The sequence below is a fragment of the Orcinus orca genome, chromosome 8, assembly GCF_937001465.1.
Source record: "Orcinus orca chromosome 8, mOrcOrc1.1, whole genome shotgun sequence".
NCBI classification, from domain to species: domain Eukaryota; kingdom Metazoa; phylum Chordata; class Mammalia; order Artiodactyla; family Delphinidae; genus Orcinus; species Orcinus orca.
This window is the reverse complement of record NC_064566.1, coordinates 29,485,886-29,513,746: the sequence shown is the minus strand read 5'-3', so window position 1 is coordinate 29,513,746 and position 27,861 is coordinate 29,485,886. Positions and strand designations below refer to the sequence as shown.

Below are 27,861 nucleotides of genomic sequence, written 5' to 3'. Positions count from 1 at the left end.
ACTCATGGAAAAGACAGCAGGCTGACAAAGAGCAGATGATCAGGCATGCAGAAAGAGTTCCCTCCTAAAAGGGAACACAGCGTCGGTTACCCACACACCACTTGGTGAATAGGACTTCTGACAGCCTGAGACAGTGTTTTGTATGTGCAAGGCCAGACTCCCTTCATTCACGGTAAATTCATCACTATTGGCAGTGCTGGTAATAAAACATTGAATAAGACAAGCATAGGCCTTGACTTTTTTTTTTTTTTTGCAGCGTTTAGTTGTTGTTTGTTTGTTTGGTTGGTTTTCTTTTTGTGTGTATGCCACAGAAACCAAGGGCTATATCTCATCAGCTTATGGGTGTTTCTTTTTTGTGCCACAGAAACCAATAGTTAAATCTCATTAGCTTGTGGTCTACTTGGATTTTGAGATTTTTTTTTCTTCTCTAGCTTCATATTGTGTAAATTCTGATGCAAAACTTACCATGGATAATTTTTCAAATCAGTTCTTCTTGATGCCTTAAAAAGTTTAGAGACTGGATATTATATGCTTTCTTGTTAAAAAGTTCCTCAGATTCGGAATATCTCAGGAGGAGAGAGACTATGGAATGTCTTACTTTAGGGGTTAAGAAGGATTATGTCAGTCTCTGCTTTTTTCTCATACCTATGCCTGCTCACGCCTTCAAGTTGACATGGCATGGTCCCCAGTTCCTGAGTCAATTAAAAGGAAAAAGGGTGAATAATGATGTTCTTCACATTACTCTTTTCCTTTGAATAGAGTAAATCTTGGAATTATGTCACATATCACACTTCAGATCATATGGTGTTTCCTCCACTCTACCCCCATACCCATTTCAGTTCATCGGGCTTGGAATCTGAGTGCCCAAGTGATAGTTAGGATTGCAACTGTCTTATATCTGTCCCCTTTCCTCAGTTTCAGTGTAGAATAGGGGTCCTGCCTGGGTCCTCTCTTTTTAGCTCAGTTGGTTGCTCTGTTTAGCACTGAGGGGACCCTCATTACACACTATCCAATGGGCAAGAACCCTGAGACTTGCCTCAGTGTTGGCAGGTATCTTGGTTCCATTCTCTTATGCCATGGACAGAGTTCCTGCTGCATGAATACCTCTCCAGTATATACCCACATTCAGTTAGCCTCCTGGGTCCCTTTCAGCCAATCCTCATGAACTTCATTTGTTAAAAATGAACAAACATTTATTGAATGCTCATTAGGTGCCAGGTGTTGCTCTAAATGTCTAGGATACATTAATGAGCGAAAGACCAAAATCTTGCTCCCCATGGATTTTGCATTCTAGTGGATGTTTTAAGAATGAAAGATTGTGATACTGAGGCTGGGACCATTGTGCCGCATCAGAAACAAAACAGTTCTCCCAGATGCCTTCTCTGGGGTAAACATCTGTAACTTTTATTAAACCCATTGTGTTTATTCTCTCCTTTGTTCTCGTATTCTAAGGTTTTAGATTTGTGTCTAAATAGACCTTAGTTATGGCAAGCCTTACATTTATAAAAGGTTTTCTTCCCAAATATACTCAGCCATTACACTGAAAATTTCAATGAGCCAAAATAATCCAAGTGCACATTTGCATTTGACAAAACTAACCGGTTCCTCTTTTTGATCAGTTAATAGATAGCAAAAGCCCTGGGTCATTGAAAATAAATGTGTAATATAAATGTTTGTGGCAGGTAGAGATTAAGATCATGACACAATAAGAAAATAATCCTTGTGCCTGTGGAAATAATTTGAATTTGTGGGAGTGGGGGGTGGCTAAAACTTTCAGAAGTATAACTCCTTAAAATATGTATCCTCTAGAAACAGCTGTTGAGAATAAACTTTAGCTCTCTTTGGGATTGTCCAAGATGCCCTATGATTGTTTGTGCTATTTGTATTTTCTTTCTTCTATATGTTTTCTGGGATCATTGTGCTATTTTAGCTCTTACTTAGAGGTACTCCCTGTTGAGATGCTAAAATATCCTGAAAGTGGCAGTGCTGAATTTTTTGCATGCCCAGGAGGTGGGTAGTGCAGGACTGATTTGTAATGACACTTTACTGTAGAGTAAATTTTTAGCTGTAATGCTATTTTGGGCTGCTTGATCCCACCAGATTTGGAGAAGTTTGAATTACCTTAAATAACTAGAACACAGACACTCCTATGTTACCCCTGAGACACGCTCACTGAAGCATGGAAATTAATTCAGATATGCATCCAAGCTTCACTGAATTTTAATCTAAGTGTTTATAGGATTATTTATTGATATTTGGGAAATTAAAGTTATTCCATGATGAAAATCTGATTGAAGGTGGCAACAAGAGCAATGCCACAGTTGAATGTTTGTGAACTTTCTGTCTTGGTCAAGGAAACTGTAGCAGATTAACAGTGGCTTCCCATTCTTTGTTATCCTCCCCATCAACACATGAGGTCTATTTCCCACCTCTTAAAACATAGGCCACCCTGTGACTACTTTGGCCAATAGAGTCCAATGGAAATGATGCTGTTTCAATTCTAGACATAGCACTTAAGTGGACTGTAAGTTTTGCTTCTTCATCTTGGAGCCCTGTGCTGCTGTGTAAGAAGTCTGACAACCCTGCTAGAGAGGCAAAGTAAAGAGACTCTGACACTGCATGGGGAGAGAAGGGAGCCTCGCTGAGACCTCTTCCAGCCAAGGACAGGCAAGTGGGTGAAGAAGTCAGCTTGGAAATGGATCTTCTACCCCCATTCACCCCAGCTGATACCATGTGGCTTAGAGATAAACCAGCCAGCTGAGCCCTTCCCAAATTCCTGATCCATAAAATTGAGAGCAAAACAAAATGGTTGCTTTAAGCTACTAAGTTTTGGGCAGTAATAGGTAAAGGAAACAGAAACGTTTTGTTGACATTCAGGGTTCCATTTTTAACAAAGGAGGTTTTATTCATTCATCCATTTATCCACCTATCCATCAATGAAATATTTACCAAGAGTTCACTGTATCTCTGATGGTACTGGGCTAAGTTCACAAGGAAGTTCTAATAGAATTTTGGCTTTGTGCTGATTTAACCTCAAAGTATTGTCTCATTATTTAGGAAATGAGAATCCTCTTTTTACATTTTCCTTTCATTTATTTTGAATGAGCACCTGAGTGCCTACCATATTCCAGGCACTGTATAAGTTGTTGACAAAACAATGGTGACTAAAATAATATGGGTTATAGCCTCATGAGGCTTACTTATGATGGAAAAATAAATTTTTTTCTTCCAATCTATAGAATAAGATGACAACATAGACTTCACAGGATTTTCTTTGAAGATTAAGTGATATGATGAATGTAAAAGCCCTTTTAAGTAGTTATTCTTTATAAAAGTAAAAGCATTTATTGAGTCTTGATGATAGTAACAGTAGCAGAAGAGCTCAGAGACAAAGCAGATATTTAACACTCAAAGTGAAAACATGAAGGTATGTAAGTGACAACTTATAGTAGGAATTGTTACTCGGTTTTGGTGGGGGGCCCTTATTAGACCTCAGCTGATCCAAAAAACTTCTGAAACTATATGAAAGAGGTCGTGTAAATGTGTATATGTGCATTATTTTTGGATCAGAAACCCAATGCTTTCATTAGATTTTCAAAGGCGTGAGTGATCCTGAAAGGTAAATAGCCATTGATGAAGAGAATAAAGGCAACTGCAGTATGTTAAGCCCCTCTGGATGCCAACCACCTGCTCAGTATTCTCACACATGCTAATTTTTTTTACTAATACAAAGCAGTACATGTTTATTGTGGAGTAACAGATAAGTGAATACTCCCATAACTGCATCATTTATACAGCATAACATGAACATCGTGGAGTTACACACACTAATTTAATCTACGCAATCTCTGTGAGGAAGAGACTCTCATTCCCATTTTACAGATTAGAAGCTGAGGCTCAAAGAGGTTAAGTGAATTGTCCAAGTTTAGTAAACGATGGGCCTGGCATTTCAATCCAGCTCTGCCTTGTCCCAAAGGTCTTTCCACATATACCATGTGTATCAGTAAGAGTTCTTAGTTGCAAGCTATAGTAAACAACATGCTGGCTTAAGCAAAAAGGAAATGCACTGAGAAGATATCGGCACTGATAAATTTTCTGGGAAACATGGAGAGACAAAATCATTCCTACGATTCTGATAGGGACTTACTAGGGACACACTGTTACCCCTTCCAAAACAAATGTCTGGGACGTAAGCCCAACATGCCAATGTGTTTAATAGGTATTTAGAGAAGACCCAAATAAACAGATGCCGTCCTCACTTTTTCTGATCCTCTTTCAATGAAAGATTATATACTTTTTTCAAGCACTTATAAGACATATTTTAAACACCTATAAGAAGAAATAATGACAATATTGCTTATATTATTATAATCCTCAGTACTTCATAATTTATACCGAACTTGCACACATTTTATCTATTTATAATTTGATCCACCCAAGCAGTCTGGAAGGTTGATGAGGACAAACGTTTTTATCCGCCTTTGATAAGCAAGGAAACTGAAGCTGGTAGGTGCTACTTGATGTCCTCCAAAGCTCACATGGCTGTTAAGTGCTCTGATCCCCTACGTCTGGGGCTTCTTTCTACTAGATGTCCCATAGAACTCAAGTGCCTCAGCTGTACACAGGGCTGAGGTAGTTAGGCCCTCACCAGGCAGGCCTCCAACACTCTGCCCTTTTTACATGCCATAAGGAGGAGCTGGTTGATTGTACATACCTACAGACTGGGCATCATTGCACAGTGGGCAGCAGACTGGCAACTGTGATGCTTGGTCATTAAAACATAACCTGAACATAATGAAGTGAGGTAGATTGGCAGCACAATACGAATTTGTATCCAGACACAGATGTTAGTTTCAGGTGACAGGTTTTGCAAATGTATACATCAGTTATACTGGAGTTCCAGACGGGTGTTGTTGGGAATATAAGAGCCTTGAAAAGTCCCCACTTAGCACTTCCCACAACTGGCCAGACTTCACCCTGAATGGGCAGAACATTATGGCACCTGACTGCATCTCCCAGGGGAAAATGAGGGAGTTTTAAAGTGAAGCTCCTTCAGTCTAATATTCTCTGGTAGCCTTTGTGGAAAATGCATCCTCTGGCTTCACTGGGGTTCACCGAAACTGGTGTAGGTTTAGGTGTTATTTTTGTGAAGCCTCATCTTCAGTCTTCTGTGGGATTCTTTTAGTACCAAATGCAGAAGTGGACAAATGACCATGTTTCCTCTCTTGTTTTCATCCACATAACAGGCACAGCTACCATTTATTAAGTATTTACTATGTAGTAGGGGGCTGTGATACATAATTTATATAATTATACTATTTAATCTGTACCATAACTCTATGAGGTAGTTATTATTCTATTCATTTAACTGAAATTTAGATATGGAAGAAACTTGCCCAATATCTTATGGCTCTCAACTATCTTTGGAGGGACCTGAACCTAATCTTTTCTCCCTCTAAGGCCTGGAGCTCTTCACACCACTGCTCAGAGAGAAGATTCTGTGTCTCTTTCAAGTCAAAATTGGAGAGTTCATGGTGTGAAGTGTCCACATCTTAGAACTGTTGTTCCTTAACTGCCTAGGGCCTTGCAGCAAAACAAAATGTGCCACCACGTAGAAATCCTGGAATACCATCTCACTTGGGTCCACAAGTTGATTGCCTTTACTACTTCTTTGATTCTCTTCACAACAACAACATGTAGCCTATATCTATCCAGAGAGGTTTCCCATCCATCTGTAGGACCATCTGTGGTTAGAAAAATATATTTCTCTTTACACCATTGTAGCTGCAGGACATTTTGGAGAGTTATCATTGAAGAAAGGAAGGATGTCCATTAGTGTAATGAAAAGTCAGGTGGACTATTCAGAAATTCACTCTTTTATGCAGTCCTAGGATTCTGGACTTTTTAGCCAACCTGATATATTTATAAACCCCCTTCCAATGATCCAGTGTTATTAAGATGCTCCTACTTTTATTCTCTACCTGTTCCCTTTCTGTCATGTTCTTTACCTCAGCTCTTCATCCTTAACATTCTCCTCTACTGTGTCTTTATTAAACACAGGGACAATAGTAGTGTCTCCCATTACTTTGGTATTCTCTATCTAAAATGGTAATTAAATAATTAAATTAATTTTAATTAAATAATATGTATACTTTTTTTTTTTTTTTTTTGCGGTACGCGGGCCTCTCACTGCTGTGGCCTCTCCCGTTGTGGAGCACAGGCTCCGGAGGCGCAGGCTCAGCAGCCATGGCTCACGGGCCCAGCCACTCCATGGCATGCGGGATCTTCCTGGACCGAGGCACGAACCCGTGTCCCCTGCATTGGCAGGCGGACTCTCAACCACTGCGCCACCAGGGAAGTCCAGGACTCCACAGTTCCACTGCCAGGGGCCCAGGTTCTTCTCTGGTCGGGGAACTAAGATTTTTTTTTTTTTTTTTTTTTTGGCAGCACAGCCAAAAAAAAAAAAAATTCATTAATTGTTGTCTAATTTGGGGAAATCAATACTAACTGGCTTTCATATAGGACTTGTCAAATTTCAGGGCATTTCCCATGTTCTTTTGTGGTGGGCTACTCCTAAACACTCTTTGAACTGATCATATATATTAACCATTCTTGCTGTGATACTGTATTGTGAATTTCATGTTATTTTCATCATCATCATTTTTTTTTTTTTTTTTTTTGGTACGCGGGCCTCTCACTGCTGTGCCCTCTCCCGTTGCGGAGCACAGGCTCCAGAGGCGCATGCTCAGCGGCCGTGGCTCACGGGCCCAGCTGCTCCGCGGCATGTGGGATCTTCCCAAACCGGGGCACGAACCCACGTCCCCTGCATCGGCAGGCTGACTCTCAACCACTGTGCCACCAGGGAAGCCCCGTATACTTTTACACAGTAAGTATGTATTACTTTATATGTAACTGTGTGTTAAGTACTAGGCTAGGTCCTTTATAAGAGGGGTCCCCAACCCCTGGGCCATGGACTGGTACTGGTCCCTGGCCTGTTAGGAACCGGGCCGCACAGCAGAAGGCGAGCTGCGGGTGAGCGAGTGAAGCTTCATCTGTATTTACAGCCACTCCGCGTCGCTCACATTACTGCCTGAGCTCCACCTCCTGTCAGATCAGCGGCGGCATTAGATTCTCATAGGACTGTGAACTGTGCACGCGAGGGATCTGCATTGCGTGTGCCTTATGAGTGTCTAATGCCTGATGATCTGAAGTGGAGCTAAGGCAGTGATGCTAGCGCTGGGGAGTGGCTGCAAATACAGGTTATCAGTAGCAGGGAGGTCTGATTGCACAGAGACCATAATAAATCAATTGCTTGCAGACTCATATCAAAACCCTATCAGTGAGTGGCAAGTGAAAACAAGCTCAGGGCTCCCACTGATCCTGCATTATGGTGAGTTGTATAATTATTTCATTATATATTACAATGTAATAATAATAGAAATAAAGTGCACAATAAATGTAATGCATTTGAATCATCCCGAAACCATCCCCCGCCCCCCTGGTCCATGGAAAAATTGTCTTACACGAAACCAGTCCCTGGTGCCAAAAAGGTTGGGGAACACTGCCTTATAATATCATTTTCAATATTCACAAATCTTTATGAAATGGGCTTTTGAAAATCTCAGTTTCACAGATGAGGAAGCTGATGTCCACTGGGGCTAAAAATCTTGCCCACGTTCCTACAGGCAGAAAGTGACAGCCAGGGAGAGACAAAGCCAGGACCAGAACCTGTGTCTCTCTAAAGCTTATGCATTTTTCACAATGCCATATTACCTTTTAATTTCAAGACCAGTAAAATAGTTAGTAGTAATTTCTTATTTCTTATCCTACCGTCATTATTGAAGTCCTAACTTCTTTTGGAATCAAGTTGCTCCTATGATCAATTTTAGGAATTGGGAAATTGTATAGGTTGAAAGATCCCTTAAATGGATGTTACCCTCTAAAGAGAAAAGCTCTTTAAAGCTGTTGGAATCTGGGCTGAAATAACCAATTTCTATCTATGCTCATGTTAGAAAGGCTTAACCTAGAATAGCTTTTTGAGTGAAGCATTGACCTCATTTTTCTTCTTCTCCTAAACAGAACCAGTTGGAGATAAGTATATGTTTATCCCTTGTCATTTATTGTTGGTGTCCTTAATGGTTCTATAGATTAGCTGCTTTATGCCTTTATGTGTGCATAGAGAAATTTCCTTTGGTTTCTGTTGGTGTTAATTTCCAGATACCATGATTGCTAACTGTCATGGCAAAGACCAATGAAATTCTCTCTGGCACTGTGAAGCCCATTTATTTATGTGTCATTGAAGTGTTTTTCAGTGAGCCTCAGAGATGTCAAGTTTATTTTTCTGTAATAAGAAAGGTTAAATAAGCACATTTTAACCCCATTATTATTTTGTAACATGTACCAGTTTGAGGCTTCTTTCTTACAAGACTGTAAACTTTCAAAGCTGAGACTATATCTCTGTATCGTGGTGCCTAGCACAGGGCATATGATCTGTGTTATGAAACTTAACTTTTGGTTTCCTTTAACATACTGAGAAGGAAGGAAAGACTTGCAAGTGTACAATTAACGGGGCATTTACTTCTCCCTCAACAACAACCCTCCATGGCTTTATTTTGGAAGTGAGTAATGATTAATTCATTCAACAAATGTTTGAATATCTATTATATTTTGGGAACTGTGATTGGTATATGCTCTCAGCTCTCAAGGAGCTCAGAGTCTGGTAGGGAAAAATACCTCAAATGATAAATTACACAGAACATGAAGATGTGTTTACAGTGCCGTGGGGCACAGAGTAGTGAGGGGCTAAGTCTTCGAATTGAATGAACAAAGATGGAGGGGATATTCCTGCTAGATAAAGGGGAATAAGTTTCCCAGTTAAAAGGTAGAGCAGGCTTGAAAGTATGTGTGTCAACAAAGTATTTGGATAAACTGGAAACGTTACTGGCTTTAGAGTAGAATGGTAGAGATAGTGGGAGAGGTGGTAGCTTGGGGCTAGATGGAATCATGGAGGGCCTCGTGTGCTAAAGTTAGGAATTTGGAATTCCTTGTATAGGCAAAGGGGTTAAGGGAAGAGGCTCAAGAAGTTAAGTGAGAAAGATTACTTTCCTTTTTCTCTTCAATAATGGCGACATAAAATACCAAAGAAATATTTACTAACTCTCTGGTCAATCAGGAAGGGCAGCAGGTGAGATAGGACAGACACCATTAGATAATACAAAGAGAAAACCAATTCCATTTATTTCCCCATAGTTTTGATTAGCATTTTGCTTCTCTGATTGAAGTTAACTCATTTGAACAATTGCAAAGTGGGGCTTTGGACCAATCTTTTCAGGAAGATAGACAGAAACCCCTGGCATTTTCTTCTTTATGTTTTGTTTTTATTGAATAATTCACTAGTCATTTACCAGGAGGAGCCCAACTGTATCCATCTCCAGAATTTCCTAAGGGATTGCATCCTTGGCCTTCATTCACATGAGCAGCCTTATTAAGGATTTCATGGTTTTTTCTTCTTCCACATGGTCTCAGGAGAGGAGGGAAATCCTGTTTGTTATACAAAGTAACTCATTGCATAATGGGTCATTGCAATTTCTGCAAAGACAGAGGCCAAGGGAACTTGGAAGGAAACAAAAAATGGCATCAAAATGTGATGTGTCAGTGGAAAAGAGAGACAGGGAACCACAGAGGGAAAAGAACAACTATTTTTTGTTTTCTATGTCTCATCAGTCATTAATTCTAAATTCTATAAAGTGTTAATGGGATATAATTTTCAAAAGAGAAGAGGACTGGAATTTTAAAACATATAAGCAAAAAAAGTGAGAGCTATCTTTTGAAAAAAATCCCTTTGGATGTAATTCAGTTCATTCAATTCAACAGATATGTGTTGAATTTTGCCTGTGTGTCCTTGAGGATTTCAGCATCTCCTGGAAGAATTGCTCATGTGAATCACTAGCTGTGCTACCATGTTGTAAGTTAGAAAGATGTATAAATTGCTATGAATACATATAAAACAGGAACACTTAATTTTGCCTTTAAAGTTGGGTAAGGGTTTGAAGTAGAAATACTTCCTTTCTTACTTAAGCTAATGCTTGAAGGATGAATTGGAATTTTCCAGAAATGAAGAAAGTGTATTATGCGAAGAGGGAAAATTAAGGACAAAGCTTGAAAATGGAATGGAAGTATATAATACTCTGTGGAAACTGCTCAATTTCTTATGGTCGTGGAATCTAGGATGTGTGAGGAGAACCTTGGGAGGATGTTGGAAGGCAGAGTATCAGTTAGAATCTTCTGGTTACAAGCAACAGAAACTGATGGAAGAACTCATGCCAAACATACACACACACATCACCACCCCAACACACACACATGCAGACACATGTGCACATGCACACACAGACAATTTACTGGAAGCATACAGTGCTACTCACAGAATCGTAGGAAATGCTGAAGAGCCAGGATTCAAAATAGACAGGAACTGGGGCATCAGAAACCAGTGGTGGTCTCTTCAGGCAGCCTCATGAGGTGAATCATTTTCAGTGAATTCCCTTAAACATCAGAGCTCAGTGACACGGCATCTGATTTGTTACAACTTGGACACCTCCTGGCTTGAAGAGATGAGACCCCCTTGATAGAGAGTACCATCAAGTTAATGGTACTGATGGGAGAAAGTTAAATTTCCTAACCTATTTGGTTGCTATTACCTAAATAGATGGAAATAGATACTGGCCAGAACAATGACAAATGTCCATTAAAAGTAAGATGGAGCTGACTTGTGAAGGGCTTTGTATGTCAGTTGAGACTTTTGAAGCATATTTTAGCGGTAGAATCAACAGGGCTTCATGGTCTGTTGTCTGTTGGGGGGATGATAAGAGAGGAATCAAAGAAGACAACAGAGTTTTGCCATAGATGAATTCATGGATAATACAAAATGTTATTGAGATAGGTGTTATGGGAGGGTAATAAGTCTATTTTGAGAAGCCTGCCAGATATGTAAGGTGAGGATGTGGAAAAATAATTTTAAAATACATATCAGACCTACCTAAGATAAATCTGAAAATTTCCAGAACAATCTCATGAAGTTTTGTTAAACATATAGTAATCCATTCACGTCTTATCCAAAAGTTACTGCTTGATCGCCTCTCTGATCTAGAACACCACTCAAAATAAGGAAGGAAGTGAAAAAAGACCTCTGAATCATCAAAATGGATGTCAGAGGACCTGCCCGTGCTACTGAAACATTTTGATCACAAGAAATTCCCTCCAGGACTTCTCTCAGAGACAATTCATTTTACTCTAGAAATGATTATAAAGATTATAAGTATGTGTGCTATTAGTTTATAGAAGATTAGGAGCAGCAAATTATAAGTGACTGTGAATGTGGGACATACTGATAACTGCTGAAAATGATAGCCTGGTATTGAAGAAAGAGAGAAAATATAAATTTTCAAATACTGAAATGCTCTAAAGCATATGAGTCTGGAACACTATAACATAACACTATAACATGGAGGAAAGCATTCTTCTGCCAATAAATAATCCTTAGTCCAGATAGGATAAGTTATACTGTAGTAACAAACACTACCAAAATCTCAGGAACTTAACGCCTTCCTTCCACAAGGTCTACTTCTGGTCTGGGTGGCTCTCTCAGGTGACTAATCTCCACGTAGAGGCTCACTAATTTAGGCTACTGCATACTGAACACTTGACTCTCAACACAGTATCACTGAGTGCTGTGACAGGGGGAAATTATCCTTGGAGGGCCTCCTTCCTGGCTATTAAGTTTTGCCCGAAAGTGACACACACACATCTACCATTGAGTAGGACTAAACATATAACCTTGTCGAAGTGCAAGGTTGGGGAAGGCAAGTGTAATTCTCTCTTGTGCCAGAAGGAGTGTAAAACTAGATATGGATGGGCACTAAAGAGCTTTCCTGCCGTCATTCCTGTACTACAACCTCATGTGGTAATTTGAGTTTACAACAATGCTGGAGTCATCTCAACAAAGTTCAATCATGTTTGATTATATTTTACTTTAAAAGAAAAGAAAGACTATAAGGCATTTATTTCATTTTATTTGTGAAATGGTGCAGAAAGCCTAAGTCCTTGTAACTCTGTCATCATCTGTCTGTGCAAGACCTCCTAAAGTATTTAACAAAAGATTCTACCAATAATGATGAAAATAAATAAAAAGGATTTAACCATAAGAACAGAAAGACCTCCATTACCTAGAACAGGAGTTGGCAAACTTTTCCTGAAAAGGGCCAGAGAGTAATTATTTTTGGCTTTGTGGGTCTTATGGTCTCGGTCTCAACTACCCAATTCTGCCGTTGTACTTTGAAAGCTGTTATAGACAGTATGTAAGCAATAGGTGTGTTCCGATAAAACGTGATTTACAGAAATAGCTGGTAGGCCAGATTTGACCCATGGCCCATAGTTTACCATCCCCTGATCTAGAGTATTTCCTTGTGGACACCTTTTTGGGAACCTTAGGACTCCTCAGGGCACCTTTTGAAAATTATGAAATGTGGATCTTTTCTAAATCTACTATTCTGCTCTAGTCAGATTGGACGACTTTCTGTTCCTCAAACGCTATCACATGTCTGTGCTTTTATCTGTGTTCTTTTCCCTCCTAGGAGCTCCCTCTTCTTCTAAGGTCTACTCCTACTTTGGGGGCCAGATCAAGTTCTGCTTACTCTTTGAGACTTCCCCTTGAGGGCCCTATCACCAGGGAGAACTATTTCCTCTGAATTCCAAACTGTCTGGCTCAGTGTCTCACTGCCTTATTGTTTTTCTCTGTGGCTATATTGTCTATTTCCTACTGGATTTTAAGTTCCTGGAAGGCAAGAAAAATGTTCCAAATTTAACCTTATGACCTAACATAAAATATTTACCTTTTACCCTTCTTCCCAATCACAGCCAAGCTTCTAGAAGATCTGGCCACACTGGCTCTATTTCCTCCTCTCCTGTTTACTCATCTTTTTAATGTCATCTTACCTCCCACCTTCACCACTACGCTAACACTGCTGTTGACAACACAGCCAAGGAACTCTTTCCTGCCAATTTCCAACTGGCATTTTCTCATCAGAAATTACCTATCCACTACTTTCTTATTTGAATCTTTCAGCAGCATCACACTAATGGCCCTCCCCTCTGAAATAGTCTCTTCATTTTACTCCCTTGGTACTATTGTCTCCTACTCCTCAATCCCTATTCCAGACATCTTTCTCAGCCTCCTTGCTGAGACCCTCTTCCCCTTCTTGCCCTTCAAATATCAGTGTTCTTTAGGGGATCCTATGCCTTTATCTCTTTGCATTTGCACATTCTTCCAGAACAGTATTCTTACACCTGTATCTTCAATTAATTCTCATATCCCGATGACTCCTAAATCTATTTTTTTTACTCAGGCCTCCCTTCTGAGCTCCACACCTACAAATTCATTGCATATGAGACATCTCCACTTGGATAACTTAGAAGCCTCTCATATATAATCTCTCTAAGGCTAAACCCTTCATCTTTCCTTTCATCCTATATTTTCTCTTCGGTGGATGGTATTACCATCTACTCGTTGCCAAATCAGAAATCTGGCAACCATCCTTGATGCATCTGCTTCCATTAAGATTCTTTTTAGATTTATGTTTCTCTCTACTCACCTGCTTCTCTCTTGGTTCATCCCGCATAACAGCAAGATTCTCCTAACCAGTATCCCCTGACCTAGACCTCCTGTCTAGTCATCTTAATCCATTCTACATATCACAAACAGAACCATCTTCTAAAATGCAAATCTAATGCTCAAACATATTTGTAGCCATCTTTGCTTCAAGATGATTTTCATTCAGTTTAGCGCACATATATGTGCTGGGCCCTACACAGTCTGATCTGACAGCCTCTCAGCCTTCTCTCTGGCCACCTCACTTTTGGACTCTGCCTAATTGGTTTTTTCAACACCATGCCTGGAATCACCCCTTCCCATCTTGTGCCTGGTTAATTCCTGTTTTACTATGAGCTTTCAGCTAAAATACCACTTCCTAAAAGAAGTTTCTCTGACCCTGTAATGCTAGCTTAGGTGGCCATTATCAAAGCTATTCACAAATGCTCTCATTTTTCTCCTTTTGGGCACACGGTTGGATTGCGTGCTCACTCAACCCTGAAGTTTGTTGTGATCATGTGGCTTTCTCTGGCCAAAGAAATGTAAGCAGAAATAGTGTGTACCACACCCAGGCAGGAGCCTTTAAGAGCCAGTGTATGATTTGCAGTAGCCACCCCTCTTTCTCTCAAGGCAACTGCCTTACTCTAGGTGGTTGAAGGCTCTGTTAGTCTGGGTCCCTCACTGAGAAGACTCGAGCACAGCTCCAGCCATCTAGCAGAAATATGAAGTGTACCCAGTTGTTGTTATAAGCCACTAATATTTGGGGGTTGTTTGATGCCTTGACTTAATCTAGCCTCTGTTTATTAATATAGTGCTCCTTCCTGTGTAATTTGATAGCACCCCATACTTCTGCCTTTACTGTACCTTCATATTCTCAATCGACTATATGCTTTATGAAGATAGATTATGCCTGTTATTTATCTTTTTATCTCCAGTACCTAGCAAGTGTCTGGCACTGAATAGCAAGGATAATAATAGCAAACATGTCTATAATGCACTTTACACATATTCATTCCCTTACTGTGTGCAATAATTCCAAGAGGAAAGTTCTATTATTATCCCTATTTTACAGATAAGGAAGTAGAGTCACAGGGAGGTTAATAACCTGCTCAAGGTTACACAGCTAGGAAGTATCAGAGCTGAGATTTGAAGCCAGGCAGATCTAGATCCAGAGTGAGTACGCTTAACCACTCTGCTATGCTTCCTTTCTCAGTAAATGTTTATGGACTGGCTGAAGCTAAATGAGTGGATAAATTGGTGCTTGAGCAACTACATGTGTTTCTGTACATAGAAAACCTTTCTCATCCTCTCCTCTCTGTCTCATTCCACACTACACATCCTATAAAAGTCAGCTCAGTTATCAACTTCTCCAGGAAGCTTCCTTGATCTCCCCAATGTTAGATACCCTTCTACTGACCTGCATTAATCCACCATGCATACCTCTAATATTAAACTCAGTTTAATAAAGAGTTCAAAATTGGATGAGATCATGTAATGAAGAAAATAGTCATCTTCACTTGAATATTGGCTGAAACCATCAGGCATCAGTTAATAAGAGAAGCACAGAGACCGTGGCCACACTGCAGGTCAGCCCTGTTCCTCAAGATGTATGGGGTGCATTTAGTGCAATTTCCAGCATAGGCAGGAAAGCCTTAGAGGGTGATTGTTTCCAGTAACTAGGTAATTGTGTGTTCCAAAGCTAGTCCCAACCTCACTGTTTCCATCTGACTAAGGTGCTGGGCTCTTCTCCATACATTCACAAGGTGCCCAATTGTCTACATATTTGCAGCAACTCCAGAACCTCATTCACCCTCACCTATTTGTGAATTTTTACCCCTCTATTCTGCCACAGGTTGAGCGTATCCTTTTAAGAGCTGGTGTGGGGAAAGCATGCCCTTGGATGTGGGTAAAACAGAAGTACTTGGGCTCCGTAGTTTGGATACTGACGAAGCTTAGGCTTACCTCTCGGCAAGATATATGGAGTTTCAGTCTGCTGGGGAGGAGGGGGTGCAGAAAACTACCACAGCAGACGGACTTTCTGCCCTTGGGACATTTTAAATATCTTAAGTCCTTTTTGGGGAAAGTGTATATGAATTTCTTCCCTGGTGGCCTGGCCTGAAATTTCCCTTTCCCAGACTCTGGCAGGCTGCCTGTAGGATTTCCCTAGATAAATTTTCTAAATGATCATTAAGCCGTTATTCTAGTTACTGCAGAGGACATTGGATGGAGAAGGCACTATGGAGAAGTGAGATATGGCCGGACTCATGTCAACCCTCTAGACTTCTTCCTCTGGTCATGGTGGGCTTATGCAAGGGTGGCAGGGCATAGGAGGGTGGGAGATGACAGATCCCGGGTAGTGGCAATGTAGAGATTTGAAGAAAGGATTTTGGTGTTTCAGAAACATTTTTGTTCTCAGCTTAAGCAAAGATCAATCTGATAACACCTCCGTAGGCAACTCCTACTCTGCTGACTCAGGAAGAGCTCAGCTCTCAGGACTCCTAACTGCCCCCCACCGCCCGCCCCCCCCACTCACTCTGCATGAGTCTAATCCTCCTTGGCACAGCCTCTGTTGTCTAACCTTGTCTCAACTGCTCACATTCCATTAGGTCTTTGACCCTTTGTCCAGAAGTTCTCCTCAATGCTCTTCTTGCGTCACTCACCTACATACATCACAGAGGGTCTGTAGCTATCTTGTCCCTCCCCTCCCATTTGCCATCTGGATTTGGCTTCACCCACTCAGGTACTGAGTGTCTTCTCTGAACCAGATGCTTTATTAGGCAACAGGCACACAGTGATGAAAAGAGAGACTACAAGAATTGTATGTTCCAATGCGGGGTGTGTCAGTGTGGGGAGAGACAATAAGCAAGTAAATTAATTTTCTGGGTGCAATATGCACTATGAAGGAAATGTGAGGATAATATGATATAGAACCATGGGGAGTATTTGAGGGGCATGGCCAAAAAGGGATCTCTGAATGGGTGACATTTTAGCTGTGACTTGAAGGAGAAGGAGCCAACAATATGAATTTCCCTTTCGAAGTATGGATACTTGTTTGTTGCACTTCACCATTCTGCATAAAACAAGATCTAGGAAATAGCTCTTTTACTACTGGATGACCTAACTTGCAGACTGTGCCTGAACCTCCACTTAAATGATTGCACTTAAAATTCTCAACATAAAACTTAAACGACAAGTCAGCCATTTCTTTCCAGTGCCGCTAATATCCCCATGTATCTTAATACTGTTTCACCCCAAGTAACTTTCTTTCCCATCCTACCTCTGATGCTAATTGGCTCTGGAAATTTTGGACAAGCCCTTAGCCTTTCTTCATCTTAATTCCTTAGTCTATGAAATAAGGAGATTACATGTTTATCAAATAAAGGTTGATATCATAATGTCTTAGCCTAGTGCATGTCATCTTAAGAGACCAAGGGGTTGTTCATAAATCTGTGAAGAAATTCTATTTCTATGCAATATAGTATTATTTAATAATACAGGCAGGTGTAAATTGCCGGAATACTCAAATTTCTCTAAGTACGTCCCTAGTGTAGGTCTCCTGGAGGAGATCATTATGGACCTTTGCATATAATTCCTTGAGTTCCAAAGTCAGTGAAGGGAGCTTCCTTATAGGGACATTCAAACTGGCCACAGACTTAGCACACGATTTACATATCACTCCAGGGCCCTACCTCACTTACCCCTCTTAGTGTATCTTAATGTCTTTCGATCAATGAGCATTTGATCATTGGTTGAATGAAAGATTCATTCCTGGTTGAGTGAAAGATTGAATCCCAACTGGCTCTCACAGGTAGAACTCTATTTTGCATGGCAGATGCAAGGCCAATCTTAGGAAATAGATAGAAGATCAGTTTGAGAATTGATTTTAATTTCTACCACTTTATAAACATAATGCAACCTTTCCAAAAGCTCCAGGGCCTTTTAAAAGATTTTAACAGAGAGATATAGTAAACATTATTTTCCAAATTTATTCAGTTCATGGGTTTAGTCATTTATTTAGTCATGGATGGGTGTATGTGTGTGTGCGTGTGTGTGTGCGTGTGTGTGTGATCTTGCATTTCTAGTGCTATGTGGCACACCCTTTGGGCACTAATATTGTAGACGGTATTTAGTTAGGTCAGTTTCTGATACGTGGCTTCTACCTTTGAGTCACCAGTATTTAATGTAATAACCAGACTCATTTTGTCTCACTACTGATTGACCTTAATTCACCAAATTCCTGAATTGAAAGTTGTTAGATTCCCTCCTCAGGAGGGAGCAGAGGGGTTCTGTTGATTTTTGAATCTTTAAAGTATTTTCCACATTTAAAACTGTTATATCTGTGCAATAAGAAAATGTATTAAAGTTGGCTTGTACAGGTTTTCTCAGTTATTTGACCAGAAAGCATATCCTCTTTTTTCTCCACTTAACACCTTTTAATATGTCATGAAAGATACTCCGGGGAACTTCGCTTCATGCAATTACACCTTGAGAAATGTTGATTTGAATTAAGCACATTCCCAGGGACACTTTTATTCTGCATATTATTTTTTTTCTCTGTTCTTGACATTCCCCCCACTAAATTTGGGGGCAGAGTTATTATATATTGCTGGGAGATTGTCTAACATATTACATATGCTTAATAAATATTTGCTAAATTATATTGATATTAAAATGAAAATAATATCATTGTTATCAGCGATGTTTTCATTTACTTATTAGTGTATAAAATATTCTTCCAGTATGTAGGAAAGTACAAAAAGAATTTTGAGTGTACAATTACTGTTCAAAAAGCATTCAGTACTTTTGATTTGGTGGAGAACAATCCACTGCCTTAGGTTGGTCACAAATTTCAGGAAAGATGGTCATAGTGTTTGTTGTCTGGACATGATATTTTCCAGTCACTGTGCTTGGTTTTTTGGACAATGGAGGGAAATGGTTTTTCTTTTATTTATTTATTTTGAAATAAATTTTTCAGTAACATATGTGCCTTGAAGATACATGACATAGACTAAACTTTTGCTTAAAAACCCCAATGTTTATTTAACCTATTAGTACCTTGTCAGATAGCAACTTTTTAGAAACATTTAAAAAATAGTCTAGGAAATAGATAGTTGTATTATAACTATACAATGGAATATTGCATAGCAGTTAAAATGAAAATACTAGATCTATATATGTCAATAAGGATAAATATAAAAAAATTTTCATTATGTCATGTTGCAGAATGCTACAAATGGCAACATTTATCGAAATTAAAGCAAGGACTTGTACAAAACAATACCACTTAGTGTTCTTGAGGCATAGTGGCCATTTTCTATTAGTGATTTTAAAAGCACATACTCCATTCTGAGTCAGCATGCATGGATTTGAATACTGACTCTACTACTATTGGTTGTGTGATCTTGGGAAGGTTATTTCATCTCTCTGTGCTTCAGATTTCATCTGTAAACTGGAGATAATAATGCTACCTACGTTTTGTTTATCATGAGGATAAAATGAGTTAATATTTACAGAGCACTTATAGAAATGTCTACACACAGTAAGCATTATGTTTGATCTCACTATTATTATTAGAAAAAGTATTATAATGTGCATTGATACACACAAAATTCATGAAGTGGGATGCATCTAGACAGGAAGAGAGGTGAATGGGACAGGGGATTTCAATTTTATCTGTACTATTTTATTTTCTAAAAAAAAGAGAAAAGGTCTGTAGCCTCTATTAAAACATAACATTTCCTAATTTTGAGTGTCAGGCTCATGAACACAGTCTAACTTACTTGGCGTACATTTTTTGAATTGAAAATTTATGCACAAACTTCAAAAAACTGCAAAAGCAACAAAAGAAAAGAAAAATAAAATGGAATCACCCTGCAGACTGTCTTATTAGAGAAGTGGAGGGTCATCACTACTAGTGATGCAACTTGTAACAGTTTTCAAGAAAGAAACAATCCCATAGTGTTTAAAAATATCTTAGAATCATAGAAATTTAAACATTTATGCAGTGAATGATATTTTTTCTACTTAGCCCCCATTCCCTTTTCTGTTGATAATTGCATATTTTAGAGATTGCTAGTTGTCTCTCAGAAGTTTTCTTGTTACATAGTAACAGAAATTTTAATTGGGCAAAAGGCCATCAATAAAGTCTGCATTTCCTGACTCTCTTGCAGCTATGCATGGTCAGTTCTGGTGAATTGAACGTGAGCAGAGTTTAATGTGTGATTTTTGTAACCTTCCCTTCACTTTCTCCCCCTTCCTACTTGAGGGAATAGGACCACAATGGATGGAGCTGGAGCAGCCATTTTAAGCCAAGAGATGGAACCTATGTATTAATAATGGCAAAGCAATAAGATTAAAAAAATTCTCGGTCCCTGATGTCCTCAAGAAAGAGAAGTGCTACATTGCTTGAACTTACATGGGAGAAAGAAATTAACTTAGTTTTAAGCTGTTATATAAATTTTGGGTTTCTGCTACTGAACCTGAAGTGATATCTTAGCTACCATAAGTGCCCCATTTTGTTTAGGGAATTATTCCTTCTTTCCTCTTGGTTTACAGGTTTATGAAAAGCACTTGTTTCATCTTTGGCTTGAGGAGTGGGCTTGTGGCCCAAGCCAATGTTGGAGTTGTTGAGAAAGAAAAGCTCTCTTTCACTGGGGCTTCCAAAGTTTAAGCTTCAAGCCTAGCACTGTTGGTAGCCATTTTGTTAATCCAAAGCAAGAGCCTGCTTGAGAGTGGAGCCAACTGAAGAGCAGAAGTGAAGGAGTGAGATCAATTTCCTACTACATCTTTGAGGACTTAGATCTAGTTATGATTGGGATTTTCTGCAACTAAGATTTTCAGTTACCTGAACTAATAAATTCCCTTTTTAATTGCTTAAGTAAGTATGTATTTGTTTCTAAGATTTTAAACTAAAAATTCCTGTATAGTGCAGGACTGATGCCATGTAACCTTTGGAATCAGTAACCCTAACTTGTTAGAACATTTTTCCTATATCTACTATGGTGTAACCACATCTTGGTTCACATACCCCAATCTTAGTGACTTACAACAACAACTTATTTTTATCACTTGTGTTTCTGCAGTCGAATGGCCTCAGCTGGTAATTCTAGCTTGGTTCTTCTCGTGTGTTGCAGTCAGATGGCACCTGGGGCTAGAGGCATCAGGAGATGTCCAACTGGGCTGGAAATTCAAGATGGCGTCTTCCCTTATAGGTCAGACTTGTTACATGAGGCTTGCTCCCTGAGAGTAAGCATACCAGAGACCAAGGCAGAATCTGCAAGGCTTCTTATGACCCAGCCTCAGAAGACCTGCAGCATTTCTTGCACTATATCTTATTTATTTCAGGAAAATCAAAGTCTTAACCCAGATTCAAGGGGACAGGAACTCACAAGGGCATGGATACTGAAAGATGTGATTCATTGTGGGACATTTTTAAATACTAGCTGCTACCAAAAAAAATTTCTTTTTCATTTTTATGCTCAGGAAAAGTCCAGTTCCCCTTTGTGGTCTGAATCAATAGAATAACTGATCATTACTCAGTTGTGAAGCAAGGTTTGAGCACAAGTGGTTGAAAGAACTTATGGGGTTTGCGTACTTCTGACTGTAGCCCTCTCTTCACGTGGGTGTTACAGCCTTTCAACTCCCCTCTCCTGCAAGATTGCTTTTTGGCTAAAGCTTTTGTCATCTCTGGAATAGAACATAACATATTCTGAATCAAGGTCTGGATACAATATAAGCTGCTCTGAGGACGTGCTAGATATTTCTTTATAACCCCCACCCCTGTAAACTTCAGCATCGTTGTTTTTAGAGGAAATGTTTCCAGCTGGTAGATTATAAACCTCCTGGTACAGCTGGAAAAAACTGTCCTTGATCATAGAAAAAGAACTGGCTAGATTCTATGCTAATCAGAGCAGACCTCATTCTCTGTGTGTGTGGGGGGGAACCTCTCAATGAAACACTTGAGGCAAAAGCTATTTGAATGATTTTTCTGAATGACGTAAGGTTGGGCTCAGGAGAGGCAGATCAAATACGGTGAAAGAGACTAAGATGTTGAAGAAGCATGAATGTCCAGCTGGGATTCCTGCTAGTCACAGGCTTGCAATAGAAACTTTGAGAAAATATTGCCTTTTTGAAGTACAAGTTCTCTAGGGAAAGAAAAGCAATTTAAATTGAGAAAATGAATAAAAGAAATGGTTCCCCTAATTAACAAATGGAGAACCTGATAATAGATTTATTATAAGTCTTTGTTCTCTTATTTACATCAACTATCTGGAGCTAGAGAAACTTGGCATGCTTGGGAGCTCACCATTGAGAGATATCAGTTTGGGGACTTAATCGCTTTTAAAGTACTTAATAAAGTAGTCATCAATCTGCTAATAAAGCTGTAATTTACCCAATCTCTGACTCTCTGTCTCACAGGGGCTCAAGCATGCCATGTTGGCCTTAGATTTCCAGGGGCATGCTGGCCAAGGTATTCTACCTGAGGTTTCATGAGGTGAGGGAAGTGAGTTGGGGTACATCTAAAGCAGATTTCATGAGGGAACTCAAAAGTTAGAATCCCAGAGATATCGGAGACAAATGTCTAGTCCAATGGTGCTAAGAACAGGATGAGAGCACATGTGGATTGAAATGAGGGAGAAGCAGGACGGGAAGCAGCAAGGAGACTTAGGATCAGTCCCTGAATGCAAGAAGTGCTTGTATCTCACTTCACACGCTAGCAGGTGCGTGAGGAATAATAATAATAGTTATTATTATATTACAATAGTAGCAAAACAACAACAGAATAACATTTAATGAGAAATTACTATGTGCTAGATACTGTTTTACATGCTTTAAATGGATTATCCCATTTAATTTTCAGAACAACTCTATGAGGAAGGTACCAGTACTATTCTTATTTTAAAGATGAGGAAACTGAAGCCAAGAGGACTTAAGAAGTTTGCCTAAAGTCATACATCTTGTATGTGGGGAGCAGAGCTGGAATTTGAACTTACATCCATGTGGTCACAGAGCCCAGGCTATTAACTGTATGATTTAGACACTGATCCTCAGATGATTAGATCCACTTACAGCTTGCACATGGACTTTGAGCTATGAAAGTAGATCTAAACTTTCCTGTGACAGCCCCCTTTGAATATTCTATACAATTGCCTCCATAAGTACCCTCATACTTGCTGGAAAATGCATCTTTACTTTTGATTTGTGTAATGAGGTCACCTTTCTCTAAGGATCCTGTTCTATGAATGACAACCCAAACCACCACATTGTTTAAGACACCTATAACTAGTATGTTGCTGCTCATTTACTTAGCGATGAGGCACATGCAGCCTTCCACTTCTCCATTATATTTACTTCTCTGATGAATCTTTTGTTATTTCTGGAGCCTGAATTGACTAGTCATTGTGCTGGGTCAATAGTTTCTAGATTTGACCTATTACCATAATCATCTGGAAGTCTGTAAAAAGTACATATTCTTGGTTCTCCAGGCCAGGCCCCCTGAATTTTAATCTCCAGGAGAGAGTATTGCAATCTGTATTTTTAATAGTTTTCCCTCTCCAGGTAATTATAATCTGTTTGATTTTTCTCCCCTCAAGAGCAGAATCTCACTCAAAATCTGTAAGTGTAAGAATAAGTGTAACCTGTAAGAATACTGTAAGTTATTGACTACATCAAGGCCTAAGGCAATATGGGAATTATCCTACAACCAGGCTGCATGGGAAAGTAGTTTGAGAACCAAGATGTCTCTGAGGATTAGTACCGTTCTAACAGCAGGATTCCCTCTGCCTCTTCCCCAGACTGATGGTGTACCATTTCATGACCCAACTTTTCTTGCACATGCCCCCTCTTTTTTGACTTTTCCTCCAGATATAAACTACTTACCTCTCTCTCTCTTACATTCAAAGTTGTGAGTGAGAAGATCTGATTGGTATGTTTTGTCATTCTCATCCTCATGGCAGAACTCTTAAGTCCACCTCATAGCCTTCTAGTTGGCCTACATATTCACTGAACGTGGAAAAGCTGTCCCTCTCTGTTCCAGTCAGGTGTGACCAAAGTGAAATGGTGATATAGTAATGCATGTTGCCTCCTACTTTGAAATTAATGATACAAAACCAAACAAACACTCAAATAAAAATGACAACCTCAGTAGGAATAGTGGGTGGGAAATCTAGAAGCTGAGGCTTTTGCTGGTGTGCTGAAGCTTGATTTATCTGGTGTACACTTTTCCTGCTTAGGAAATAAATTCCATGTTGATATCACCTCAAACAAGCAGCCTCTGTCCTGATGGTGGCAACAGAAATTTGGCCTAGGGAAATAAAAGGTATGTCTGGGACCCTTGCTCTTATTAAAAATGTATGGGTCAGAGCATAATCATTGGGTCATTGGATTCTGAGCCCATTACTCAGTGTTGACAGTGGAAATTAAATCCTTGGACCACCTGGACAGCATTATGCCTTTTTACCATGTTGAAGTTAATATTTCTTTCTTCTTTCTTCCTTTATCTCTCTTTTTTTCATTCTTCTAAAAGACTTCAACATTAAGAACAGACTTAGATACAGGAGTTTTTCTGTGCCCCCAAGAAAGAAAAATGTATACATATGGAACATTCTGAATGCCTTGTTGACCAGAACTTAATTCACTCCAGGCTAATTGATTGACTCTCTAATGGGGCACTGATCATTTATTTTGTATAGTTAATTTCTTCATGATGAGCCAACAAAAGATGGACTGTTCTGGAATCATTCCAGTGCTTACTGGTTCTACACTTGTGTGTTTCAGTTCCTCTGAGGAGCAGACACAAATACGGCATTAGATGAGTAAGACTTTTATTGGGAGAAAAACTGAGAGAAAACTGGGAGTCTGCATTAAACTGGCTGAACAAGATGCAGGTCTGACCCTGGGTGAAAGAGAGAGGGAAGGTAGGAAAGTGGTGGAAACATCTTAGACTGCAGTGTCATCCAAATGAAAGTTAGGCAAGGCAGTCAGGGAGTCCTCAAGCCAAGGCTGACTGTCTGAGGAGTCCCTTGTCTCCTAAGAATGAGCCAGCCTTAAGGCCTCTTCCTTGCTCAGACCTCAGTCATTGGCTGCGTGTAGCCCATGGGCCTCCATGCAAATGGATTGATGGAATTTAGAGCACAACATCTGGACCACCAGTCCATTGTACTTCCTTCAGTCAGAGATCTGAGAGGCACATTCTCATAGCCACCACAAAACCCATTCTTATAGGGCAAACCAGAGACATTTGTATTTTTTTTTTAGGAGAAGCCCAAGGGTATGGCAATCTTTGGGTCATTCCAAATAGAAAAAGTCTAAGGAAAGCAGCTCTGTTCAAGAGCCATTGGTCTTAAAATACATATTTTATTGTAAGGCAGGCATGGCTAGGCCAAAAATCAGGAGACAGATGCCATAGAAAAAATAACTTGTTATAGTCACAGATCCCAAGAGGAAGGGGCATGTTATGCCATGGGGTTCATATGGGGAAGCACCAGGATTGGTCAGGAGGCAGAGGGAATGAGGGGAAAATGTGGGCAAGAGTTTTATTGTGGTTTCTGTGGCAAGGAACGGGCAAGAGAGGGTAAACAGATTTAGGGTTGGCTAGTTTGAATAATTTTGGTGGTCTGTGGAGCATAGGAGCTGGGCCTAGTTTTCTGTTACCTGAATCTGGGGTGATTAGGGCAGGGGCATTGTGGCCCTGAGTGCGAGAGCTTGACAAAGTAGGTGGTTGGGGGGGAAGGGTTCTGAATTGGTTGGTTTGCAGATGAAAGCTGTGCTTGCAGGTCAGTCTTTTACTGTCTCTACGAGGTGGCTAATTCTGGGAGGGGCAATCCCTCTCCAGTCAGCAAAGCTCCAACTTGTTAAAGCATCAAATACAGAAAATAGAAAATGTGGTCATTACATCACTGCCTCCTTCTCTTTAGAGATTTGGGTTTAATCTCTAACATCTCTGGTGAAGCCTGGGATTATAATGTTGTAGACTGATCCAAACATTAAAAACATTGTACCATTCCCCATCCTGCTTACTCCTGTCCCTTGACCTCCCAGGTCTCTATCTTAGGTCAAGTTCTTGACATTTGTCTGTATCAAGCCTGTGATGATAATAATAATAATAACCACCACCAACAACAATAACAATGAACCACACACAGAGAAAGTCCATTAGAGGACTAGCTGGGGAGAGGGTCTCAAGGAGAGATTGGATGTAATTCCAAGGGCTAAAAAGCAAAGAAAATATTGTAGAGATCTTAAAGAGGAGAGAAAACAAAAATTCTGCCAAGTGCCAACAAAATGAAATAGGTTCTCCTGTCGTTGAAAGAGGAAGAATAAGCAAGAAATCCTTGTGAAGTTACAGCTAACACGGGCCTTAGAGAGGTCTGGAGACCAAGCATTCAGTGGAACACATAAATTTTTCCTTAGGTGTCTATTTTCCCTTTAGACTTTGAGGTCCAAGGGGGTAGGCTCTAGATCTGTTTACCTGGTAGATCACAGTCTGGCACATCATAGGTTTTAAGTAAATGTGGGGGGATAAATGGATGAAGAAGCAGATGAGCTAAAAAACTGCTCCAAGATTTAAATTAGGAAGGAGAATGTAGCCTAAAATTCCTCCAGGAAATGCATGTAGTGCTATTGGATGAGGGTGATGTGAATGACATTCACTGAAATGAGATGAGATGAGATGGTTCTCAAATGGCTGGAAGTACCCATGTCTGCATGTTACATAGACACTATTGTTCAATGTATGGGTTACCTAGGAATTTCTTTCCCTCTGGTTTTTTAATAGACTTTTCTGGAAAGAATATTTGTCTTGAATACAATTATTCCCAGGAGTACCTGGAAAATGGTGATAATGCCACCAACACTCATCACCTGGGAGAATGCAGTTAAAATTGCAGTATCAAAAATGCTGCCTGTTAAGCCAATCCTGGATAATTAGGGCTTCCTGTTTCTAGGGTGAGCAAATTGGATGATGTTGTTTTCCTGTCCATCAGTCAAGGAATATTTATTACATGTCTAACCTGTTTTGGCTGTAATGCCCAATGGTTGACAGATGTTCTGCCGTGCTCCACTCCAGCATCCATGGTAAACTTGGACATGTTCATGATATGAGTAATCATAGCTCTTTTCCTCTTAGAGCTCAAAAGAGGTCCCAGAATCCCTCTCACCATGGTATTTGGAGTATCAACTATGGGCCAATCAGAGTCAGGACTCAGAATGTCACCTGAAAATGGAATACAACGTTCTTCAAAAGACAAAGAATGACATTAAACTTCTCTGCAATTTCACTTTTGCTTCACCAAGCTTATCTTCTTTCTTGACCTGGCCTTACCCACTCATCTAATTACACATTATACCCTGGCAGGGTGTTTGCCTTCTATCTCTGTTTGCTTAGTGAGAACCAATGTTTTGTTCAAGACTCAACTTCTCTGCATCACCTTCCCTCAAGTTTTAATACCACACCCTTTTCTTTTCCCTGTTCCCACACCACAGTGCAGAATTGACATCTTCTCTTCAGTGCCTCCACTCTACTTTTATGGAAGATTCTAGGAGCCTGTGTCACGTCTTTCCTTCTGTGTCCTCCCCAAGAGCAGTGAGCTCCAGGGCAGATATGGTCACATACATAGAGAGAGGCACACATATACATGTGTATACATCCATATACACATATGTATGTATATATGTATGTATGTATGCTTTAGCATTTATGGAATAAACTACCATAGCATTGTGTGCTTTTCTAATTATTAGGGATAGATTTTATAAATATTTATTTCCATTTTTCTTATCCTGTCCTACCCCCTTGTGATAAATACTAATTTAAGGTTTCCAATCATAATTTTCCTTTCTTTAATCCAAAAAAATAACCAAAAATTTTTAATTATATTTTATAGCTTACAAAGCATTTCTATAATGCTCCTGTTAGGTAGCAGAACGAGTATGATTCAACTATTTGGTTTATTTTAAATAACGAATTTATATTACTTTTTTAAGCGTTTATGAAGTTTTTTTTCTAAAACTACATGTTAGAAGCACTTCTAAGAAAAATAGCAAGAGAACTAGATGTTGCAAAGTCCTCTGTAAAGCAAGTCACTAAGACTACAATTGAAAAATGTGAGCAAGCCCCCTCGAAGTATTGTAGAAATAAATAGATATTCATGAATCTGGGTAGATGCATGGATGTGATAAAGTAAGCTCCTAAAGATAGCTGAAGGTGACCCAGGCAGCAA

The 27,861-nt window shown here is 39.7% G+C and overlaps 1 long non-coding RNA gene across 1 annotated transcript in view; it reads left to right on the top strand.

Annotated features, from left to right (window-relative positions):
• Positions 1 to 6,662: 6,662 nt before the first annotated feature.
• LOC125965281 (uncharacterized) overlaps positions 6,663 to 27,861 on the top strand; it is a 99,050-nt gene continuing 77,851 nt past the window's right edge. The window contains exon 1 of the long non-coding RNA XR_007478995.1: positions 6,663 to 6,886. This is a non-coding gene — a long non-coding RNA (uncharacterized LOC125965281). The remainder of the gene's footprint in view (positions 6,887 to 27,861) is intronic.